General features: G+C 34.2%; 1 protein-coding gene across 1 annotated transcript in view; it reads left to right on the top strand.

The window, feature by feature from the left end:
* Positions 1-26,389, top strand: part of LOC130667435 (LIM/homeobox protein Lhx3-like) — a 167,597-nt gene that overhangs the window by 36,251 nt on the left and 104,957 nt on the right. The window contains exon 3 of the mRNA XM_057469006.1: positions 11,141-11,199. The gene's annotated coding sequence lies outside the window, so the exon portion shown is untranslated. The remainder of the gene's footprint in view (positions 1-11,140; positions 11,200-26,389) is intronic.

Consider the following 26,389-nt stretch of genomic DNA (forward strand, 5'->3'; position numbering starts at 1 on the left):
CTATTTAATGCAGTCCATTAGAGTGCATTTAGATCGGGGGATAGTTAAAACATGGTCTCAGGTACTCTACATTATGGAAAATTGTACGTTGTCCGAGCCATCGATTCGGCCGCCTGCACTTCTCTTTTAATTTATTTTTATTTCCAAAATAACGTTAAACATTTTTACTTATCCGAATTAATGGTCTCTCCATTTCCGCCTATTAACGTATCTAATTAAACGGCTCCATCGTATTAGCGGTAAAAAATTAATAGTCATAATAATAGCAGCAGGATAATTGAATATTCCTGCCGGTGAGTTATTAAAGTGATCCTTTAAAACCTAATATAAACATTCCGGCAATGAATTCAGTTGTTGTGTGCTTGCGGATATACACGATTGTAGAATACAGCCTAGTACCGAGTGAGTGTATAGAGTAGAATAGAACAGAATAGAATAGAATAGAGTACAAGTACAGTGCAGAGTAGAGTAGACATCAGTACGATAGGGTTTGATTGCACCGACAACGGCCCGGCATTAATTAGCGTGCATAATTGTTTACCGGCGCTTAGTGACGCCGGATCAATATTTAATTGAATGCCTGCTAAATGCCAGCTGCATCGCAAGCCCTCAAATCGACCTGATGCTTATTTATTCTCTTATACTCCCCATACACACGCAGAAACACACTCACACACACAACTGCATTCAACAGCGTAATACACAAATGAGAACTTCTCTTGTATTAACAGCAGAACAGTGTTCTTATTCTGGCGCTGCTGTTATTCTGAATAACTTCTCGAGTCTCGTGCAATACAATGAGGGAGATGGTGAGCTGGATGCTGATGGTGGGCACTGCCGGTCCACGATGTCCTACAGCATGTTCAACTTGGTACTCGACTTGCCTTATAATACACCAACCAGCCAACCTATTACCCATCTTCCATTCCATATCTCTGTCTCTTTCCATTCTCTACATACCCCACATCTTCTTCCTCATGTTCCTTTTCTTCCATTCGCACCCTTTCTTATTCGCTGGTACAGTGGCTTTATCTACCGTCCACTCTCTAAAGGTCAAATCGACGTGTAGACTCGCTAATGAGCATGACAGTGACTCTGATAACTCACTCGTCCTTTTCAATTAATCGTTGGTACACAATTATGTAGGCTAGAGTACCGTTTTTGGCCCCTTTAGGGCCAGTTTGGACACATGAAAAATTTAAATAAAATAAGTTATGAAAGACGCAGTGCCATAATTGATTTTTAAAATGTGTACAAAGACACTCTTATCACACTATTGCAATAGAAATTTTATTTTATACTGCTTCATTATTTAAAATGAAGTATCAAGTGTTCAAAAATGGAGCAGTGGCCACAAATAGTATTTCGACATTATATATATTTTTTATGCATAAAAAAATAATGAATTTAATTGTTGATGCATTTAAAATAAATGATAAATAGACGGGGAATTTAATTCCATAAAATTAATTCCATTTTACAGAAACATCCCATGTATGTACTCATTCACTCTATTTTGTTCTCCATTAATTTAAGTGTACGTAGATAGACATCATCATCACAACCACAGTATCATAGTCTCTTTTCACTCTCCCGAGTAGAGCTCGTATATATATTTATATATTTACGTATATATAGTAAACCTTCAACTTTAATCTCAAACTACTTTACTCATCCTCTCTATGCTCGTGCACTCAAAAGATACTTTATATCCATCTCTTTCCAACCTCATCTCTTAAATATATACTGTACACAATATATACATAGTTTAATAACTATATACATGAACAAGGAATTGCTAATTGTTCGTACAGAACCAATTTACATTAATCAATTTTAAATCAACCTTGCGCTTGCTGATGACTGCATACTCTCTTGTATTCTCTGCACAACGGTTTTACAAGTTATAATTAAAATTATTTATTTTTATACTCTCGACTTTTATTTTTAAACTTTACCTTACATAAATATTTCAACGTTAGACTTACCAAGAATGTCTGCAATCAAATTGATTTTTTTACGTAAAATTAAAAATTTCATTTAAACTATTCGATGTGCAATTTCCCACGTGGCTGCAAAAGAGTTGGTGGGAATAAATTACCAAATCGAATTACGGGTAAACAGTTTTTTTAGCGTAACTAAATGAAAACAAGCGGATGGACATTTGCTACTTATACGTTAGATTTTTATTAAATAATAATATTACCGAGATTGTGGGAAATAATGAAGAGAAAAAAATGATGGGTACAGTACAGATAGATGACGTACATGCAGATAATTTTACGGTATTTTTTGCATCAAAATTTTATAGAAAAATTACTATAGTCATAGTAACATGAGGACAGTATGGAATTATTGTACAAATTACCGATAACGTACTCTCTAAAAATGAATCAGTGAAATTCACTTCAAATGGTTCCATGAGTACTGATCCCAGACAACTGATCCCACTGACAAATTTATAAAATAATTAATTATTAATCAATTACTATGACATGAGTTATTAAAACTCACTGATGTAAATATAAAAAGTTAAATTATGTAAATTAGTTGTTGATAAAAATCAATTGACTACCAATTGTTGATGGGATCAAATGTCGGTGGGATCAATTTGTAGGGATCACTTGTCGTGGTATAAAATTGCTAGGATCAGTTGACGGCACACCACTTCAAATTAGTGAATATTTACTGGGAACCAGCTATAAGTATACCACTGGTTGAATTAGTGGTATACTTATATCTGTAAAAATAGTGACTATCCACTGATTCGCGAGAATTTCACTGATTCATTTTTAGAGAGTAGAAATTTTTAAAATACATTGAACAAAATTTACAAGATGCGTTGTAATTTTGACAAAGCAACAGATAAAATTTATACCAACTGCATAGTAAAATTTATTAGGTTAAATCAGAATATTTAGTATACAGTTGGTATAAATTTTATCTGTTGCTTTGTCAAAATTACAATGCACTTTGTAAATTCTGTTCGATGTATTTTAAAAATTTCTGTAGTATCGGTAATTCTATACTGTCTTCATATTACTATCTCTCTTAAAATGAATCAGTGAAAAAACCTACAAATCAGTGATTATTCACTGCGAATCAGTCCCAAGTATATCACTGATTCAATTAATGACATACTTGGGACTATTTGTGCAGTGAATATTCACTGATCGAAGAACTTTTCACTGATTCATTTTAAGAGAGATGACTGTAGTAATTTTCCTATAAATTTTTGATGCAAAAAATACCGTAAAATTCTCTGCGTGTACGAACTAACGGAAGGATGAAAATCAAGCTTGAGACCAAGCAAGACAAAGACGAGGGAGTTAAATGATAAAATAAAATGTAGAAATGAGCTTGGTGTAGAATAAGTGAACAGAAATAAGCCAGGTGTTGAGGTAAAGCGTTTAATTAAATCAGCTCTGGGCTCTTCTTATTTTCTTGGACGACTCACAAGTACATCTCGTGTTTTAATTATTTTAGAGTAAACCGACTATTTGTTGTTGTCAGAAAATAGTCAAAATTGTTGGGTCACACTTGTAAATATTAATAAAGTTATTTATAGAAAGTAGATTTCTAAACTGGGCATGATATAAATATAAATGTGATGTATTTTGAATGTTTTAGGAAAGTTTCATTTAAAGAAATAATTTGACTGTAAGCTGACACATGAGGGAGGCAAAGCAGACGAGGAATGTGTTAATGAGATCATTTAGCATATCCTGCCTCTGTCCCGCTCGTATCCATTGACCTCCAGACGTTGCTTCCACATCGTCTTGGCTCACTCGTAAATTCGTCTCTTTATCTTTTCATTCAAAATCTATTTAGTGTAAATACGCTGACGGTTTAAACTGAATATTTTATGTGGAAAAAAAAAATACGAGAACTAAACGAAACACTAAAACATAAAACGGGGCAAAATAATTACAATAAATTAAAGAAAGAAACAGGAAATCTAAGTGCTGCGTATTTATAACTCATTAACTATGAATGCAGTTGATTTTACTGATTATATTTTTAGTCGTGAATATGATGTTATATCGCCCATGTTCCGACATAAACAATGCGTACAATGCAGTTCATTTGCACAAGTTAAGTTATGGTTTTACCAGCTGACAGACTCCATCATAACCTGCTGTACTCTTTCCTTCTTTTCTTTCCCTTGTTATGCGTCGAGTCGGTCGAGCCCCATACCAACTGCAGCCACGATACACTAAAACCCATAGGAAAAAAAAACCATTTTGTTCAAATTCTTGGTAAAGTACTTACTAAAATTATCCTTGCTGACGTTCATTCAATTTTTGCACTTAATTATTATAATTATTTTATACTTCCCAAAATTTTATACTTTATGATCATAAAAATGATTTACGACTCGAAAAATAAAATTTTGTGAAAAGAATTTATTTTTAGAATCAGAGCTACACTGTAAAAAGAGCGGTGTTAAAAATGGACTCGTTTTAACTCCGCCCGGTGTAAAAATGAAATTACACCGGTGTAAGAGTAATACACCGGTGTTAAAAATATCGGTGTAAAAGCGGAGTAAAACCGGTGTAAAAGCGGAGTAATACCGGTGTAAAAGCGGAGTAAAACCGGTGTAAAAGCGGGGAACCGGTGTAAAATCGGAGTAATACCGGTGTAAAAGCGGAGTAAACTGCGTGCGCTTGGAGTATTAACTTTAAAAATTATAAAACACAAAAAATGTCAGTTCTTTATGAAAATTCATAAAAAATATTATTTATTAATAAATATAGTAATCGAGTGAGTAAAAAGATTCACAAAGTTGAATATTTTAACACCGGTCTAGAATATTTACACCGGTGGCGGCGTTATTTTAACACCAATACAGGATATTTACGCCGGTGGCGGTGTTATTTTCACACCGCTTCCGGGGGTAAATTTAACACCGATAATTTTTACACCTACACCGCTTGGACTTACTCCGGTGATTTTTTACAGTGTAATTATTTTTAGAATTAATTTCAAATCATTTGCGATACCGGGGACTTGTTACCAAAAATTTTCAACTTTATGATTATAAAAGTTATCTATAGTTTAAAAAAAAGCCATTGATTTTAAAATAAAATTATTGCTCAATATTTGTTTAATTTTATTTTCGAAGTGGAATTTAAATTTATTTAATCAGATGTATTTAATTGAAACCTCTTATGCTCATTGACACATTGAATTAATAATTTGATTTAAATAATATTTATAAAATGAAATTTACTTAATTTGAATTCATAAAAAAATTAATTTATTATTCATTTTCTGAAAAAAATATATCGTAATTTATAATACTTTTTATACTTCTTATAATATGAAAAGAAAAAGAAAAAGAAAATGAAAATATTTAACAAAGAAACAAATTTTAAAAGCATTACCGTAAATTTATACCGACAATTACCATAAAAATTGTCACACAATAAAATATTTGGATGAATTTACAGCCGTGTATTCACAGCAAGCTCCGAGAGTTGAAATAGTATTAAAAAATAATAAAAATAAAATAAAACGACACGAATCCACCTACAGACGCACATGGTCAAGAATTTTACAGCCAATTATTTTATACGTTATTTTATTGCATTCGTGTATCTCTTACAGTTTAACCAGAAATACTTAACAAGAATGTACTTTACTATCGAAATCCAATATAAGAATTGTGGTCGCATCAAAGTAAAGGAAATTGTCTTTGGAAAATGGCTCTTTACCCTCAACAAAATAAACTAAAAGTCATTTCAGGATTTCAATCACTGAAAGACATTAATTACTCACTGAATTTTATTGGATATTACAATAGTGTGTAATTGTCCAACTGCTTGGTATTGCGAAATAAAATTAAACGCAAATGTAAAGGTAACACATACCGGGAACGAGTACAGTTGCATCGTGAATCATCCAATACTTTCGCTACTAAGATTTTACGAGACAGCTGAATTTATCGTTCCTGAATCGAACGTTGGATTATTAAACTCTGTAAACAAACGCTTGTTAAATCATAAGAAATATAGGCAACTGGAACGTGCAAATTACCCAGAAAAAAAAAAAAAAATAAAACAAACAATTTAAAAATAATCTTTATTACTTGTCCGAAAATAGGTTTGATTTTCTTAGCTCCCTAAATTTGAATAAAAATTACACATGGCGATTTTACAATAATTATCATGGTGCATACAATCATCTGGCAACTCGTTCCTTCGCAAATGTCAGTATAGTTTACCAGTAGACCATTACAAAGTGCCTTACAATGTGCATATATTATACACACGCGAGCCAGCCCCGGAACACATTGCATATACTAAAAATTACAATTTAAATATCCCAATCCCCCTAAGTAATGTTTAACGTGACTTAACGTCTACTCTCTTTTGTATGAGCGACAAGATTATCTTCTTGTTTTTATCTAAACGTCTCATTTTTATGCACCATTTAAATTTATCATCTTTCTTTATCCCACTTACCATTTATTTGTCCGCATCACACACACACACTCAAATTAGTCCCTCACGCGATTAAATAACAATTTAAAATTTTTTCAATCAACGCACTTGTAGATGACTATCAGTTTTATCTTTAATTTTTAAAATCATTTTTAAATTTTTAACTTTTACTTAATCGACTTTTCGATCTCTATTGGATATTTAATTTACATAATTAATAAACGTTAATTTATAGTTTAGTTGGAGGGATTCTCGAGAAGTTGTAATGTCTAGTATCATATTAATAATAATTTGAATGTAAGGTTAATTGCAGATCATTCTCATTAAAATTAATTACACAAATATTGATTAGCTGTCGTGATGAAACGTCTAGTCTTACTATACAATATATATGAAATATACACTTGAAACTATTTTAATAATAAATAATTTAATAATTAAATCTTTGAGAGAATCTCGGCGCCGAACTGTACCAGTATCAGGTCGATGAAATATTAAATACATGTACGTTAAACTTTTTAATCATTTACGCTTTCGACTGAGTCATTTGCAGCTCCTTGTTTATTACATCCTTGATTCGAAATACCCTTCTGTCATAGACCATGCTCCTCTGACAGAACTCGACGAGCCACGTCCGCACATAAAATCGCCCGGAGCAACAGTGGATTCTGTAGTGCAGTAACCGGGGCTCGAGCGTCAGGATCTTCCCCCTCTTCGTCCTGCCACCGGCGGAACCTCGCCCGGGGATCGGGGGTCTTGGCGCAATTTCTTCGAATCAAGCGAAAGCCAATTACAAGTTTAATTTAGAACTTTACCCCACGATAATTAGCCAGTAAATTAAATTTACTTACATCGTGAAACAATCGGGAAACTTACGTCGAGGTTTTCCGTAACCGGAAAATGTCGGCACCGTCCTCCTTATACACCGCTCACGCACTCTTTACTCTTCGTTCTTTGTACCCTCTAACGAGAATCCAATAAAATTAATTACGCGGAATTTAATTCAATGTACATCGCGGTCTTTTTTTACCCACCCCAGAACTAAGCGGTCGAAAAATAAATTATAAAAACAGTTTTCTGTTCCCGGGTCAAAAATCAAACTTGATTTAGACTTGGTTTAGCAAGTCGAAATTTGGAGCCCGTTTTTCACAAGACAAACTACACTTTTTTTTACGGAGATATGAAATACATTTTCGCCTTGGTTTAAACTTAACTGGCTTACTTACTCACGATTTAAGACGAAAAAGTTGAAATTAAGTCGAAATTGACTTGGTTTAGACTTTTTCGACTTAAAATATGAGACGAAAAAATCTAAATCAAGACTTATTCAACTTTAATTATAAGGCGAAAAAGTCAAAACTAAGGTGAAATAATTTTTATATATAAAGAAAAAAGTAAGACGAATAAATTACTTTTTTTCGACTTGATTCAGCAATAAGTTCAAACTAAGATCAAAAAATACAAATAAGTTCAAACTAAGATGAAAAGAGTTCAAAAAGTTGAAAAAAATTTAATTTAAGTCTAAAAAGTCGAGATCTTATCGGAAAATCATCGGCAAATCGATAACTTCAAAAGAAAATAAGGCGAAGCGAGCCTGAATCAAGTTTTATTTTTGACCCGGGTTTCCATTTTTTTTCTCAAAATAAATTCAAGTATAAGTGTATAAGTATATATGAATTTTATCAGACTAATTTAATCTCATTTTATCCACACAATAGGTGTGATTTCTTGTGTGTTCTTCCAAGTGTATGAAAAATAAAACAACGTAGTAAATGGTCCTCGTTACGGTGTGTTAATCTTTCACATCTCGTAGTAATTAACTGCTTCCTTAAACTTACCTCGGTATCATCATATCATCTATGCCATTCTGTAACAGTTTACATTTTGCCCTTGGAACTGAGCTACGCGGTATGAAACTTCCGAGCGGTCCTTTACAACCACTACTTGTACTTCTGAAGACTCTAACGTGCTGTGTACTTATTGAGTTATATTGCCAGAGCCTCAAGTACCATCTGAACATTCGATATTGCCAACGTTCATTAACTTTATTATTGACTTAGCAATTTATAATTAATTCATTTATTAATAAATTAATTACCACAAACACACAGTTTGTTAAGTTATGTTAACGAATTTAGCAGTTAATTGTTAATAGTTGGTCGTCAGTAGTGAAGAGTTTCAAAATTATGTAATTTAGAGCTCAAAAAAAAAAATGTTGGCCAACGTTTAAGGCGTCCGTGCATCCGTGAAGTTGGTAACCAGTTTTTGACGTCACAGGACACGTCACTCAAACTCAAGAATGGCCGGAAGTCGTGAAATAGGATTAGCTGACTTACCTGTGTCGGTTTTAATGTATATATATTTGAGAAGAGAACGTGTGCAGATAGCAGATACAATATATTACGAGGTGATAATTGAATAGATAGTGTTCAAGGCACACACTAATGCCTCTGCTGATTTGATTTTTCCGAGTGTTTTTGTTGCAAGGACATAAGATACACCAGGAGACTAGATAATTTCCTGTTACGTTTCACAGGATACTGTCTCAAGGCCTTGTCGTTATATATATTTTGAAACACGCGCTCATTATAAAGACTTTTGGTGATGTAAATAAGTGTTAAAATTTATTTTCATTTATTTTACAAGCGATTATTTAACCTGTCACTCGTCATTTATATATTCAGACAGGTGTTTAAAACGCATTATATATCACTGTGTGATTTTGATCTTTTAATTTTTTTATGCCGCAGTATCATCAAAGAGCAATATTAAGTAATAAAAAAAAAAATATATATAAATGGTGATAAAATAAATAGATAAAAAAAATTTGAATTATTGCGGGAAGATCCGAGACGAGCTAAGATATACCGCAGGGTCTTTTGGTTGAGGCTGGTGAGAAATCAAAAGCCGTATCGCTTGTGGGAAGCTAATTCGGCGCGATGCATCAACGCGGTACAGCACCGACTGCACTTTGTGGAGGCTGTTAAATTGACATACCGTATATCAGGGAGAAGTATGGGATTTTACTGCCATGCTATACCGGTAGACTTTTGAGCCTCATCCTCGTACGGAAAAAGAGCTAGTAGTCGTTTTGGGACGAGATTAGAACATGCGCTAGAACATGTGTCATTTTTTTATTTTTTTCGGCTGCTCAAAAAGATGATAGATCTTGCCAGTAACTAAAATTGTCACTCCTGTAAGTGCGCATACAAAAAAATAATAATAATATATTGAATTATTAGTTGTCATTAAAAGTTTTGAATAAAAATTAAATGACAGTTTACCTATAAGTTAAAAATATTTAATTATTATGCGGAAAAGTTTTAAATGGAAGATAAATTGTGAAAAAAAATAGTTTATGTAGTTAATGACAAATTAATTGGCGAGTCTTTGGGCGGTCGGGTAAACTGAAACTTGGCCGCAATCATTAGCGGGGGTGTCCACGTTGGTTTTCTGTCTGAGTACCACTAACGAGAACCCAGTACTATGAACACATATATATGTATGTATATGTATATATAGATATAAAGCGGGCAAACAGTTGAGTGGTAGCTAGGGCACATCGCACTTGTTAAATCGGCCGTCTCTTGTCGCAGCATCCCATCGTGTCCGTGGCCCGAGGTCCTGTGGTAATAACTGGACGCCATTATAAAACCTCCCCAGGGTAAAACCGACTAAGGGTACTCTCGGTACTCTCTCGTTTCTCCTCTGAACCCGCCCTCTACATTCTCGTATGTACCGCTCGTTACTGCCAGGATACAGGATTTTCCATCGTTGACCGCCGATATTTCTTTAACATTTTCTCACTCTCTCTCGTCTGCTCTCTTATTCTTTATCTTTAGATCATTTTTCACAGCTCAGCTTCTTTTTATTTTCATCTTCACACTTATTTTCCCATGTGGGTAAATTATTTTTTAAACAATTTCGCGCTCAATATTTTGAGTGGTCAATTAAATATATACTGCATGAGTTATCAGTATCATTTATTGCCACGTAGACAAAACAATTTATAACGAATTTAGATTAAGCTGTAATCCTCGGCAGTTTAACACAATGACCCGATAATAATGATTTGTGTTCATATATATATATATCTATAGATATATGCGAAAATACATCGAGTATTGTCGAGAGACTAGGCACCAGGCTTGTTCACTAAATGATATATTTATGTAGATATCTATATATATCAACATACATCGAATATCTAAATTAGTAAACTCATTTTATGTATCCCTCATTCACTTCAACTCTTTATCTCTCTTTCGCTTCTTCTTCTTGTGTATATTTGCATTGGCAATATACCCGGCAATTTTACGGGATCAAATGAAATTCCAAAACGGATTGAGGGGATCCCGATTATTATCCTGCCAGTGTTTCGCAATTCGCTCTTTTGTTTATCGATAATTGTCGATTCTCAAAATTTTTTTAATTTTCCACTCGAAATTAATATCCTACAATTCATATATATATATATATATATATATATATATATATATATATATATATATATATATATATATATATATATATATATATATATATATATATATATATATATATATATATATATATATATATATATATATATATATATATTCAACAAACTAAAGGCTTCATTAAAATCGGTTTTAAAGCTTAACACACGTAAATAATGGATTTTTCTGATAACGTATTTTACTTGTTTGTTCCAGGATTACAATCTACATGCCGCAAAACAATTCAGCCTATTATCAAATAATTGCCGGATTATGTGAGTTAATTATTTAATTAAATACTACGTTAATTGGCATGCATTTAAAACTATTAATATTTTTTCGACCGCTCAGAATTTAATGAAATTCTATTTATAATTCATGATGTTAATTAATACAACTTTCGTCATGATATTTTATTAACGCATTCAAATTTGAGATTTTACGTTTTCGTGTTATTTTACACGCTCGTATATACGTTTTCCGCACTACACTAGTGCTCACATTACACACTCACCGCGTCTCACGAGCACTAAAAGCATAAAGAACTTCATTATTACTGGCTTTAATTATATATTTATTTTTAGCTAACACTCTTGGCTATGAGTAAGCCACTTTACGGTACTCAGAAAAAGGAGTTATACTAATTCTTAGTATACTGACTTACTTACTTCTTACTTTTTATTTTAATTCATTTTTTAAATTATCCCCTAAACACTATTTTACGTTTATGAATTCTGACACTTTTCATAATTAGTCTGTGAAAATTAAACTCTACTAAAAAAAATCTAGACCTTCGTAAGTCGAAGACTTAAACCTCAGCAATTTCATGGAGATCAAATTTTTTTTCACTCGATTTTGAATTCCCTTAAAATAAAAATCGACAATTTCCGGTTTGAAAATTCGTTTTTCTCTAGCTTTGGTCTACTTTGAGATTTATATGGACCCAAGTAAAAAAATGAATTGGTTTACTAATGGCGATATTCAAGTAAATCGAAATAGATAAAATCATTAACTAAAATCCGTGTAATAAAATAAAATCGATAGATTAAATGATTTAAAATAGTGATTGATAAAGATTGAGCTTAAAGACACACTCTAAAGGCACTTAAAGTTTTTTATAAAAAGTTATTTATTTATTTTTTTATTACTCGATAGAGACTTTTTTCATTCTCTCGTCGGTTGTTCCTCCCATCAGGGAGTATCCTCAAAGCGGTGTGCCGGTAATTCAATCTTCCACACCTACAAGGATCTTAATCCGAAGATTACGTCGAGTTTATGTGAACAAAAAGGCAGACTAAAAAATCTGTTAAAACATCCAATAAACAAAATAATAAAAATAACTAAAATATGTTTGAGGAAAAAGATAAAAATGATTTTACGAATTTTTCCATCCACAATAGCAGCTGAGTTATACCGGCTGCGTTCTCTGTCTCAGTCGTGTGACAAGTTTTTAAAAATAATAAGAAATATGTGTATCCGGATTTCAATAATATAATATCGTATCGTATCGCGGTACTAGCGGGGAGTGGTTCGCCAACCGTTAGCAAGCAACAAAAGTCTTTGTTTCGAATATAAGACGTACGCGGTGAATTCGCATCCACGGAACATTAACCAACCAGTCTGGCATGGCATAAAGCGCATATACCATTTATATCTATATCTATGTATAATATATATCAGTATATACGTGGATAGCAAAGAGAGAAAGAGTATCACCCCGACGTAACGCAACGCGACGAAACTACTCCGGAAACGGACGTGAGGGGTCGAGAGGGATGGTTTGTGGTACGTCGGAAAACGTTGCAAATATAATGTCCCCCTGCACTCGAAAGACTGTCGCTACCTAACGAGATAATAACTATTATTTATTAATAATCGTAGCGGGATAAAAAAAATAATTTAACAGAAAGCATTTTCTGTATTTTTAATAAAATGAATAGTAAATGTAATTTTTATTTTATTAAAGTAAGAAAATTTGTCATTTTCCAAGCGATCGTTTTGTGTTATTTCCATATTTCAAATTTCAATCTTGGATTTTACAGAAGCTCCCCTCGGTCAGATCGAGGGTCGGTAGCAATCTCACGGTTTTCCTTTCTATGTTAAATTTATCCATCTCTCTCCTGTATGTACACTCACGCATATGAGAATCGTTCAAGCTACGGTATTGCGGCGAATAGTAGAATCCTATAAAAGTTGTCCTAGTAGTTGTAGTATAGTAGTAGTTGTAATAGTAATAGTAATAGTAATAGTAGTCGTACTAGTAGTAGTAGAAGTAGTAGGGGTCGAAGCAATCCATATATGTAGATCTGAGATTCGTGCGCCAGCAGGTTCGATTCCCGGCCAAGTTATTATCACATATATTAGACAACTGACCGAGTGCAGAGCGACGGAGTTAAAGTGTCGGGTAGACGAGAGGAGGTGGGTCGTGGGAGGAAGAATAAGGGTATAACCTCGGGTTAGAGGTTTAGTAAAGGGAGAAAGCTCATACCAGATACAATAACGTTCTTACTCGCTCGCTCACTCGTACGTTCGTTCCTTCGTTCGTTCATACGTTCGTAGTGGTTATGGTAAGAACCCTTTATTGTTTTATATTGTTTCCAGGGTGCCTTTATTATACGCTTTTGCAGCGGCTGCAGAGTGCGAGTTAGAGAAAATAAATCGAAATAAAATTGCTGTTCATATATGGATATATATTTACATATATTTATTCTTATTGCTCATGAAATTAGTGTAAAAAAAAAGTATGGATTTTTCTGCGGGGAAATTTGTCGGCTTGGCGTTAAAATTGCCCAATAAATAATAAATTTACGAGAGATTGAGGCAATAACTAATGTTTATAATCATTTGCTGGTTTAATGTCTGGTTCGAGTGTACACAAAGCGATACAATGTTTATATATATATAATAATAATGTGTGCAAAGCACAGTATTGGTATTATATATATATAGAAAGATAAGATGATGAGTGTTTGCAAGATGGTACAACATAAATGAGTTTACGATAGTAACTGGGCGATCATAAGCGAGATAGAATAATACTGTGTTCATGACGAGCTGATCGATAGCGATAATCGACGGCGGCCTGGTCGTTTCCGACCGCAAGGCAATTGTAATGCCAAGTGGATACGAGAAATATCATCTACGGCAGTGCAGTCTCGGCGGGCCACGAAACGCCTGGATCGCTGGATTATGTAGTTTATTGCTACAACATCACAGGCAACGCATAACACTTTGACGCCGATGGGAACACACCCGTGGGGCGAGTATTTACCTTGCGGTTTCAATCTGATCTTATTTAAATATAAATTACAGGGCCACGGGCCTTGTGTGTGCCGGATATATTATTATAAACGGCCCGCGATATTTGATGGTTTAAATTTTTATCTTGCCAATTGTAACCCACTAAATTACATGCAGGTTCTTTTACAAAATGTCACTCTTGAAATTTATTTTCATCAATCTGTTGCAGAAAGTAATATCGTACTATGATTGAATTTTTTTTTTACTCTGTAATATGTAATATATGTAATATATGTAATGACAATCATTACTATATTATTATATATTATATTATATAGCTTGTGTCAGTGTTCATTCGCAGTCAATTGACTTGAAGTGATTTTCTTGCAGTCATTATTTTTAAATTGACGCTCAACAGTCGATCCTCGATTCGCATTATCGAGTCCTACTGTCGTATTTTATTTAATAAATTTTTTTTATTTTATTTATTTATCTTTAGACGGAAATTAGATTCTTTGGAATTTAACTCGAGAAAATAAGGCCAAGATATTATGAGTGAAACTTAAAAAAAAATGGATGAGACAGAGCAGGAATCGCTGCGTGACGGATCGCAGATCGAGCAGGGATAATTTTCGCAACCCGTGTGCTTGCATTCTTAGCGATTAATCGCTCTCGATCTCAATCGGGTCAATAAAAAAATCTAATGTCCACTCCGACGTAGTAACCGCTTAATTTTCTGTTCGACTTTTAATAAAAAATAAAGTTAACTAAATAATATAAAAAATATATTAAAACAATTATACTGACATTTAATTCGTTCACGTTCACTCTGCCGAGATTACACGATATATATTTTTTTTCTACCCTCAATAATTACGGGTAATTATTTCTCGGACTACAAAAATTTTTTTTTTTTCAAGAATAAAATATTATTACACTGGCGTGTATAATTTCGTGTGTATGATAATAATATTTTTTATTATTATTATTCATAATAAAAAAAATGATGCATACATGCGGCATTTTCACAGTTGACGGAAACACACGGTTTTTTTATATTTATATTTTTTAATGTGATGCACCATAAGGTACAGTGGAAAGACGTGAGACAGGTGTGGATGACAGATGGTTTTACTTCCGGCGGATAGATTGAATGTTTATGCGATTTAGTTCATTTTATTAGACAAATTCTTTTAATTCATTATATATTTTTTAATTAATTAACTGGGCCATTAACTAGCCCACGATAATTATTGAACCGAAAGAAGCCTTGATTTAATTATTGTCAATAAAAAAATTAAATGAGCTGATAAATATTTAATACTTTTTATTTGAGGAATAAATTTGTCCTTCAATTAAATGTTTAATTTATAAAATGAACTTTTTTACTTTAATAGGTTAAATTAAAATATTTTTTCACTTTCATTAGACACAACGAACGGACATATGTATATATATAGAGCTATTGGTGGTGAACATACACAGAAATAGAACGAATGCTAGATGGGTGTGCGTATGTGTGCACCGCACTCAGTCCCTTTGTTTTCCGAATGCAAATGAGTGGTCCTGGCCCTTCTGGTTAGATTCTCTCCCCTCGGCATCCTGGTCCTACGCTCATACCGCACACTACTAACACTCTCTCGACACACGGAAACGCGCATGCATATTCATACATCATGAGTATGTGCATGAGAGGTTATTAATTAACCGGAAGCCTAATCAAACCTTGGACGTTGGAGCAGGTGTCGTTTATCTCCCGCAAGGACACCCCAGTTTGCCTTCGAGCATTCGATGGAAAGAAAAAACTTTTTATTATTTAATATAAAAATTTTTATTTTTAATGGAAAATGATAATAAATCCGTGAATCGAGTCATGGCTGAATGAATTTGTAGTAAGGACAGAAGAGGGAACGGCGTAATAGTAATAGTGAACAACAGCAGACTGGTGATGAAAAAAAGGGAAAATAAAAAAAGAAGCCTTTGTATTTTTCTGGGATTCCTGGAGCGAGTAAAAAAGTCAAGTGGTAGTGGAAGTGGTGTAAAGAGTATGGCGATCGGTCGAATTTATTCTGAAGGGTATGGGATGGTGACAAAAAAGAAACTAAATGATGAACGACTGATGACGATGAGCACAGAGGTCCATCAGAGTGAGACGTAGGGGCAACTGCAATTTGTACCTCTTACTGTCTGCGAAAAGAATGCCCATTGTCTTGCAGGAGAGAAACAAATTGAACATATATATGTGTGGGTGCAGATGTACATGTTGGAGGATAGATGATTGTATGGAGGCGGTGTGAGCGTCAATAGCAATCGATATTTTTAATTTCAGTAGAAGCCAAACATCTACAACTAGTATACTGGTATATTTATTCTTTTTAGAGATACGATTTCGCGTCCCTTCGCGCTTACTTTCAATAAACTCGCTACTCATCCACTCTGTGACATATCCACAACCTACCGACTACGAGCAAATTTATTTACTGCATACCTCAATATTTTTCAGATATAGTTTTGTCGTGGTCAGCCAACTGTAGAACCAACCTCGCGACTCATATGTTACGTATTTTTTTCCTTTGAGAGATTTTTATTTGGCAAAAAAGATACTTTTTAAAATTTGCTTTAGAAAATAAAATTGAAAACTAATAACAGCTATGATATTTGTAAAATCCAAACATTTTTCGCTATTTCCGATGCAACAATTTTTTTTTACTGTGAATTCGGTAGCAGGAATTTATCAAATGAAGTAAAATTTAATTTTAAAAAATATTTTACAATTTAAAAAATTAATATTTATTTAATAATCAATGGTATTTTTACCATTCAATTTTACTTTGATAAATTTAACAATCTAGATATCCCCAGAATACCAATGTTTTATATTCGATGTAAAAAATATTTTATCTGTTATATTTTTAATTAAACCAGCTTTTTAAACTGACATCCTGAAAATCAATTTGAATTGACAGAAAAAAAATTTTTGAAATAGAAAAAAAAAGTTTTGCGAATTGTTGGTTATTAAATTGGATTCTGGATTGGTTCAAGAATGGAACTGAAAGAATGTAAGGTGACTAGAGGATGGATATGGAGTTAGATCGACAGCAGCAGATGGAATGATTCCGTTTCTTCAATAACTGACCACTCTCATGGGATTATTATTTTTTCATCAACTCTTCTCGGTATATAGATGGAGTAGAAGAAGACAGTATACAGAAGAAGAAGAAGATGAAGAAGAAGAAGAAGCATCAGCATCAGCATCGAGTAGGGTTTGCGGGCCGTAGCTAGATCGACATGTACAGGCCATCCTGACCAAGAAATTGCACACACCTCCATCCCTCACTCTTCTCTCCACCCTACTCACCCTTCGCTATCTCTCTCCCTCTTCCTCTTCGTTTTCTTTCTCTTTTATACTCGTCTTCTTTTGTATATCTTTATCACTATCTGTCTGAGTCAGAGCAGGATCCTTCCCTACTGCTTTGGCAATGCTCCTCGTGGAAACGGTTTTTCGTAGCCGTGTGCCCACTACGCTCGCTGTACCTTATACCCTATACCCTAACCCGTCGAACCCACGCGAAATATATACGAGCCGGCAAATTGAAAACTACCGATCGACCTGGCTTGAATAAAATATAACCGAAATTTATTGTAACACCTGGTACATCCTTAGACCACACTACCAATCGAATAAGAATCTTTTTCACTGTATATTTTCATTCATCTTTAAAAATGTATCTTTATACACTCATAAATAATAGTAATAATAAATATATATATTAGGGTGGGTTGAAAAAAAACTTTTTTTTTTTTTTTTTTCTTAGCATGAGGGTAGAATTTGTACCTTATAAAAAAAAAAATTTTTTCAAGAAAAAAAAAATTTTTTTACTCAACATTTTGAGGTGGCCCACTCGTTTTTTAAATAAATAATTGATTAAACGGGGTAGTTCCAACGAAAAAATTTTTTTTTTGTCCAAAATCGTGGAAATATCTAATAAAATGCTTTTCATTTTTGGATTTTTTACTTAAATTACAAATATAATAGGAAAAAAATTTTTTCAACTTCTGACTTTAAATTAGCTTTCAAGGGGACACCCTACAGATTCTAGAACACCATGTAATTTTTTTCGTTGGGACTACCCCGTTTGATCAATTATTTATTTTAAAAACAAGTGGGCCACCTTAAAATGTTGAGTAAAAAATTTTTTTTTTTTATAAGGTACAAATTCAACCCCCATGCTGAGAAAAATAAAAAATAAGTTTTTTTCAACCCACCCTAATATATATATTTATCAACTTAAATTTTTAATAAAATGAAATTTTTTTAATAAAATTAAACGACTGTAAATAAAATAGTTGAGTGGACATTAACATTCGGGTGCAATTAGAAATATTTTTGTCGGAATTAATATTAGGCGAGTGTTGCAGTAGCAGCCCGTGTCTCAGTAGTTACTGTCTCTGTATCTCTGCTATTACTTTCTCGGCCTTTCTCTCGTTTTTCTCTTTCTCATTTACTTCCCTCGGCGTTTTCTCTACTGCTATGCTCCGTACACTCCGTATGGTATAGTAATACTAGTAGAACTGTATCGAGGTGGAAGGGCGGGACGACAGACTCGCAATAAGGGAATATACCGGGGGTAGGTCGACGGGGTGACAGGCTAAATTAAATTTTCTATTTTGCAACGCTCCTCACTCTTCCTGGCCTCGGCCTTATACTCGTTACAATCATATGGACAACTTCGGACGTGGTTCTCAACGGTTATTCAAGATCCGGAAATTCATGTCCGTACTTTTCATTTAGCGTACGTCGTTTCCTTTATATTACCGTTTTACTTTTTAAATAAAAAATATTATTATAGATTTAGTGCTGGTAAACCGGCAGTTTTAATATTTTATTTCCAGTGCGAAGCAATTTCTTCTACTGCTATAAATATATTTTCAAATTTTTATTTCATATCCCCGATAAAATATTTTCACTTTGAAAATTATATCAACATTAGTAGCAATTGATACTAATAATAAAGTAAATTAATTATATAAACAGTTATATATTTATTGAGTGTATTCAGCAGACGAGTACACGAGTAATAAATTAAAAGTGTATACGAAGAAGTAGCGAATGAGAAAGAAAGAGAGAGTGACAGTAAGACAGGTTGGGTACCGCTTTGTAGAATATGTGTGTCGGGGGTGGTTATTTTAATTACTGTCCGGCGACTCTAAATTAAAGAGCCAGGTTATATTCAACGTTGAGGGTGGGCTTCTTTCCCCATATTGCCCACCCCGGTGCTTTCGTAACACTGTAAGCATCCGGTTCGCTTCTGCTCTGCTCTTCTCGCACACTCCGTCGCAACGCGTTTCTACAACTCTGGTTAGCTCTCTCCGGAGAGAACACTGTACAGTAACGGCCGCGATATTACTACCGCCATTCTTTACCCACACCGCACACCGCGGTTACACGTTTGACGTTAAACCAGCTAACCAGTCTCTAAATTGTCCTGACTATTCCAGGATTAAGGGGCTCCCACTCGTCGACTCAGCCCGTAAGCGATTGTCCAGAAATTAACCCACCTCCACCCTGGCCAAGCTCGCTCTGAGCTGAGCTGGCCACTGCACAGAGACCGGCACACACCAAACCACACGACCCTGCACAACCGACAGTACACAACTGCGATGTCTGGCTCCTGGACCCTTAAAGAATTTTTAAACGAATACAGAGAGAATTATTGAATTTAATTTTCGTGACCCTTGGGGGTCATTAATCACGACCCTTAGCGTAATTGCGATTCGCTCGCCCGCTGCCTCGTTAAGTCGTCTGACTTGCGGATATCATCGTTTTCTTAGATAATTGCACGACTGCAGTTAACATTATCCTTCAGAGTCCTTATTAATCTTTTCTTACCTCTCATATAATTATAATTATAATTATAATGAGAAATTTATATTTATTTTTTTTATTTTCGCTTAATAAAACATCCACTCGATTTTAACAAAAAGTTATTTATCATTTTGAACAATCAATCAATTAAATGTTAATGCGTAGCTCAGTAATATTACTTTTTTGTAGGGTCTGTAATAAGTGGTCTATTGTCACTTAAAACGCCACTTACTATTGGTAGCTTTTAAGAGAAACACTGCATTATGTATGTTTTCCCCGTTATCTTAGGGCGAGTGCACCCGAACACGGATTACTGGCACTCTTACTATTGAATCTTTCTTTCTCACTTCCGTCCTCATCTTCACTCGACACTTTACTTTATTTTTTCATTTTTTACGTTTTCATTTTATTCTATCACTTGAGTTCTCTTTTCTTGCGGGTTTTTCCTTCTTCACTCGTTTTCACTCCCCGAGGCGCTCTCGACACTCGCCCGCAGACGGATAAAGAAGAAAATGATGAGGAAGAATAATGTACACCCTACTTAACTAAAGAGATTTATTTGTTTAGCGAGACAAGGTTTATTTGCATACCAATAGTTTTGTACTCTGCCTATTTTTATTACTCATATTAAGGATTTTATTTCCGTCAATGCTTCAATATTACGTACAGCGGTGAATTATAGAATGCCAGTACACGATAAATAAATAAAAATTTGATAGAATCATTAATATCAAGCAAAGAAAGAGAGTCTGGATGAGTATTTTCCGCTGGAAGTGTGCCCGCCACAAGATGGGCAGATGTCCAGCAATAGTAAATAGGGATTCGGGATCGAACCAGAGTGAGAGGGAGTGTGGGAAGATGAACTCTCGTTCTTGGTGGATGTTTAATACATAAGGATCCAGTCGATATTGCAACTAGAGTAATCGTATCTTCGTGACTGGGTGCGAATAAGTTACAGAGCGCCCTCCTGGCGGGACGGCACTCAACCAAGAAAGTGTTGTCGGCTCGGGCTTTTCACGAGCTTTCAAGTACTTTTGCAGTTGCCTCGAGTGCTGTAAGAAGCTTTCAGAAACGGAGGCGGAAACGGGCTTTTTAATAGGACCGAAGAGATGCCGACCTTCTTTCTTTCACTTTTCCTTGTTGCCTTTACTTTGCTTATATACTTTTACTGTTTTATCCTCTTTCACTCACTTACTCCCTCCTTACTTTTTTATCTTTCGCTCAAAGTTGTAAATCAAAGGTTAAAAATCATCGTTGTTGTTAATTTTTAATTTTAAAAAATTCAAACCAGATTATTCCCGCTTCGACGTTTCGCGAACAGGTGTTTAGTCATTGGTCCATAGGCACTCAAGTATTGATCAGGAAAAAATAAAGAAAACTAGAGAAGGGAATATTCGTAATTTTATTTCTTGTATTTTTAAAAATAAAAATAAACTTTTAAGGACTTCATTCAACTCAATAATTACCGCTATTGTTTAAAAAATAAATACCGCTAATGGTGTTAAAGAAGTTTTATAAAAAAGAGTTTCTATTTTTGGAGTTATTTACGGGTTTCGAATTTTCTAAATACTTTTGTGATGTTCTGTCGAAAAGCTCCATTGTCAGCAGTGAGTTTTCGTAACAGGCTTTTTTCCGCATGGTGTGTGAAGCCTTGGGAATAAAGTTAGGTATCAAGCCGAGCAAATGCGAGTTTAAAATGTTACAACGAACGTGAACAGTGAATCCTGTAGCATAATACTAATACTACTCGAGCTGGCGGATAGGCGAATGGGTGGTGTTGTAACTTTATTCGAATTTTATCCTCGTTATGGCTTTAAGGGACAAGAGAAGCAGCCGATGCTACTGAATTAAAGCAGTACCGGGAGTATTAGCAAAACGGCAAGAGGAAAAATTAAAAGAGAGTTTGCAGCTTTTCATACTTTAAGCTGAAGGATACCGAAATTCTCCAGGTTCTCCGTGAAATCCTCCATGCCAGACGAAAATCTGACATCAATGGGAATTTTATCAAGGGATTCAACTAACTCGGAAATCAAACTCGTATTTACTCACGAGTGTTTCATATAAAAAAAATTTTTCAAGTTTTGTTTCCAACAAAATATTTTTTTTTTTTATTTGAAAGTCTTCTCGCTGACTTTTTTTTATACACTTGCATTACAACTCTGTAAAAAAGTATTGAAATAGAGTCGTTAACTTGGATTATTTCAGCGACATGTTTAAATGCCGTGGTAAATTTTTATTGGTCGTTTACGATGGCGCCGAGAGATTTGTAACTCGAGAAGTACTCCAGTTACTCGCGATGCTGTACGATATCCTTATAGATCACTTTATACACTTTTTACGTACGCCACTGACTTAATATAAAAATAAAAAACTAAATATTTACAGCCCTGTCGTCAATGCAATAAAATAACCACCTACTTCTTAGAAATTAAATTCACCGATTTATCGTCCGCCACACATGCGCGCCTCGGAAAAAATAAAATTAATTAATCTACTTATTTAGCGACTTACCGAAAAAAAATTCCCGAGTAGAGTTGGTGTAAGTTTCGTCGGTATTTGTTATCTCATATAAGAAAGTGAAGAGCTTTCGAGTGTACGGAGAGATAGGCTGCTAAGTATCACGGTCTTACAAACGGTTGTACCGCTAATTGCTTTAATTCGATAGATTGCACTTTTTCAGGATCTTTTTCAAGCCTTTAAACTTTCTTTACCAACATTTATTTTCACTTTATTTATTTATTTAACAATTGCCAATTTCTCTTTATCTCTTCAGCTTAAAAAATAAACCGCGGGAAATTCAAAAAAAATTTTCATCAAACGCTGGTTGGTTTAATTGACGAGTCCAAAGACATTTAATTATAATTTCATTTTAGCTCGGAAAATTTATATTACACTGTAATATAGATCTTTAGCTGGTACGCAATCAATGTAGATCTACAAACTATTATTTATTTCAATTAAAATCTAAACCCGGCGAGTGCATGGCAGATTGATGGACGAATAATTGAAGCGCGAATAAAAAAAATAAATAAAACCGAAATAATGAGGGAGCTATCAGTGATTTAAAAATAGGTTTAGTAGATATACATATATATGATGTTTAAATGAGGGGTTTTCGGTTCAATGATCCGACGATGAAACTACCATAGACCAGCAGAGACACATACTGGCGCATACATGCTGCCGCTGAAGGACTCCATTTCTCGTATAGAGTAATGGAGGTGTTATTAAATAGATTGAGATTAATTGCGCAATTAGTGTTTCATGTGCAATTGGATGGCTGATCGAGTGCGAGAGATATCTGTGTGCAAGTTGATGTGCACATGTTTATATACCCACTGACATGCGTTTAAATTACAAATATTTGTAACAGGATTTACCATTTTTTTTTTATTTTTAAAACGAGTTATGAAAAATTAATTAACAATCAGATTTTTTTATTTTCAATTCAATTATGAAAAAAATTTTTTGGATGAAAATATATAAATACGCATATGTAAATGTGTATATGTATACTTTCTTTGGTCACCCCTCGGCCATCGGTATATTCATTAACGCAACACGATTTATCAATTAGCGTAAAAGGCAGCGATAGATAGTCGGTTCTGATACCTTGTCCTGATGCACCATCTCTACCCACCCTATCATTATCACCCCTTTTTATATAAAAATATAAATATTTTATTTTTATTTTTATTACCGTTAATATTTATGTCAGGTCAACCTTCGCGACGCGACAGAAACTTTCTATCCGAAACATTTTAAAAAGCTTGTTATTTTAAATTTATAAATCCAACTTTAAGTTTATTTTATTTTACTGTTTTTATTGGGATGATTAAATTTTATTTTGTAATTTTAATCCCAAGAATTAAAATTTACGAGTAAGATAAATATTGAGTTTGTTTATTTACTTCGGTTATATTAATTAGTATTGTTATTTATCGTGAATAAAATATTTTTTTAGTGAAAGGATAACTCGCGATAGGTGTAGGTAAGGTGGGTCGCGTGAGTGTGGCTACTATATATATAAAAGTGACTACTACACTCACACGTTTAAGATTAAACTGACAGGTTGCTTATAAGATACACGTTCAATCGAATTAATAAATTACTTTGTGATTATGACTAATTTAACAATTTATTACTTTTTTTTTCTTTTACTATCCGGGATTTAGTTATAATTTATTTAATCAATTTATTAATTAGTAAGCACTCAATCTTTTTGCTATCGAGTCTATTTATTTTCTCGATAGCCTAAGAATTTAAATAAATATATTTTTAAATTTTCAACTTTAATTTTGATTTAAAAAAAACAATAGATCTGCTGATGGACCTGAAGATCGGAACGTCTTTTACGCATCGAAAATAAAAATAATTAGAGTCGAAAGGTGACTTAAGGGAAATTCGGGGGTGGCCTGAAATTTTCGAGTGACGTGCGGAAAATTTCCGAAATCTAGATCCAGTAGATTTTTTACTTTTTATTTATTTTTTTTATTTTCATTCCGCGAAAAACGTTCCGATCTTCAGGTACATATCTGCTGGATTGATTGAGACAGGTGTTGCAAGTAAAGACTAACGTGTGTAATAAAATAAAAAAATTTTTATGACAATGTTACGAAGCTGAGCCACTGACTGGATATCGTCATAAATATTAATTAATAAAAGTCAGCAGTAATATCGAACATGTTTTAAACTCCCAAGAGATCTTACGACGACAAGAAATGTCTCATTTATGATATAATGCTCAATATTTATTTTCTATACCTTTCAACAATTTATGAGCACAAAAAAAAATAAACTAGGGAATTAAATTGCGCGGGAAAAATTAAAGAACACGATTTAATGCTAAGTAATGGTTGTAATTATTTTAATTTAATTTAAAAATATATTTTTATAATTTTCTCGGTCATAAATTTCTCTTATTGGTATTTGGATAATAATAATAATAATAATTAAAATTATCAGTTTAATTCAAATAATAATTTATAATAAAAAACGTTGGATATAATCAAGGAATAAATTGATGTCGTGAGACAAAGCCAGATAAAGGGCCGCTAATTTTGTCTTGTTCCGAGTCCATCAGAGGACCTTTTATCTTTCCCCGCCAAGAGTACTATCTAAAGTGGTTCTCACTTAGCAGTGAAGGATTCAGCGGGCAGAGGCCGAGAGGAAATAGGATCGAGTGAATGAAATCCCCACTATCCTGTTCCGTAAGCCTGTGTGTAGTTTGATCTTAAACAAAAAATCAAAATCTCAAGGAATGGAACGGGAGAAACAAACAAAACTCCCAAGGATCACAGATCTCATGTATGCTAAGTTTTTATGAAAAGCCACACACTTCCTTGGAGTATAAAAAATTAAGAATGGATAAAGGATAAAGGAAATGATCATAAATATTAGCAAGCGCTATCACTCAATTAGCACCAGCAACCGAAGTTATCTTTGGGTTGCACGCAAAGTCCCAGCTTTTCTTGTGTGCTCGAGCAAAGAAGAACACGAGCAAGAAGAAGTAAAAGAAGTCCGTTGTGAGTGTTTATCGTGGAGCAGGTTCAGCTGAATGAATGAATGAATAAGACCGCACGGGTAAAGAAGACTAAAGAGAAGACTAAAGATGAAGAAAGAAAAGAAGAAACATAAGAACAAGAACAAGAAGAAGGTTCCACTCCACTCCCTCTTGAGAATCACTTATCTCAGTCAATGAAGCCTCTCGCCGGGACTATATAAAATTACTCACTCCCCGAGAATAATCCACAGAGTCTCTTATGTCTGTTAATTTTTATATATTTTTTTATTTTTTATACATCCGTTGGTTCGAGTTCAATGGCCTTTACTTTATCGTTATTAATCGCCGAAAATATTTGATAAGGCCTGGAATAAAATTTAAATTACGAAAACCTGAAAATAGCAAGCCGGGCTGAGGCAGATGTACCAGAAGATGAGTGTGTGTGTGTGAGTGTGTGTGTGTGTGGGTAAGTGTGAGTGCGGATGGATGTAATGGTATCTTGTGGAAGTGGCCGAGGATTCGGGTGTCCCGTGAGTGGACATATCACATGGAGTCGAGAGCTTGATGCGGCAATCGTGGACGATTGGTTAAGCGTGTAACGCGAGGTGCTGCACTTAGCAATCGCGCGGGCCAGCCGTGGGAGAGCGAGACGGGACGAGGAAACGGGAACGAGAGACGATGAAAGCAGCAGCCGAGAGGAGATGAGCAGAGCAGAGAGACGTAAAAGCAAGCAAGGGAGTAGAGATCTCCACAGCTCTCAGCTATACTACTCGTGGCCCCGTGGTCGATGCTCGATCGAGCGTGGGCTGCGGAGCTCGCTAATGCGAATATGCTGTTGTCCAGATAGAAAGAGATA

The sequence above is a fragment of the Microplitis mediator genome, chromosome 5, assembly GCF_029852145.1.
Source record: "Microplitis mediator isolate UGA2020A chromosome 5, iyMicMedi2.1, whole genome shotgun sequence".
Taxonomy (NCBI): domain Eukaryota; kingdom Metazoa; phylum Arthropoda; class Insecta; order Hymenoptera; family Braconidae; genus Microplitis; species Microplitis mediator.